Source organism: Elephantulus edwardii, unplaced genomic scaffold, assembly GCF_000299155.1.
Source record: "Elephantulus edwardii isolate Elephantulus edwardi_28Jun2011 unplaced genomic scaffold, EleEdw1.0 scaffold00496, whole genome shotgun sequence".
Lineage (NCBI taxonomy): Eukaryota > Metazoa > Chordata > Mammalia > Macroscelidea > Macroscelididae > Elephantulus > Elephantulus edwardii.
In genome coordinates this window covers 391,147-391,649 of record NW_006400246.1, presented here as the reverse complement: position 1 = coordinate 391,649, position 503 = coordinate 391,147, and the positions used below count along the sequence as shown (strand labels likewise).

The window sequence follows — 503 nt, the reverse complement described above, 5'->3', positions numbered from 1 at the left end:
TGCGTAAGGTGCACAGGTCTGCAGGGCCGGGCTGAAGAATCTCACGAACCAGCTGATGGGAAGGAATGCAAGGCCTCTATTCTCATGGTGCATGGAAAGGAGTCATCACCTGAGATAGTCACTGACCATCAATGACCAGAGGACGGCTTGCACACTCGGTGAGTGTAAAAACAAAAACAATGAACCCGAGTGCCAATTCCCCACCTTGGAGCTAGGCTGAAGGAAACATGCCCATCGGGGAAGCCTGTCAGGCAGGATTTGTATTTGCCATGTTTGTTCTCTCCATCAAACAGGGCAGATGGGTTCCAATTTAAAATTTATTAAAAATCCTTCCCTTAATGCCAATGTTTGACCAGTAAGAGGTTTTGGACAAACCAGGCTTTACTCTCTGTCAGTTGTCAGAGGGCAACTCACCTCGAGGATCTGTTCTTAGGCACATCCAAAGAGAAAAAGAAAAAAGAGGAGGTCTGTAAGAAGGTGGGTAAGGCGAGCTCTGGTGGCCT

At 47.9% G+C, this 503-nt stretch overlaps 1 protein-coding gene across 1 annotated transcript in view; it reads right to left on the bottom strand.

The window, feature by feature from the left end:
• LOC102858497 overlaps positions 1-503 on the bottom strand; it is a 46,816-nt gene that overhangs the window by 18,943 nt on the left and 27,370 nt on the right. The gene's annotated exons all lie outside the window — the stretch shown is intronic.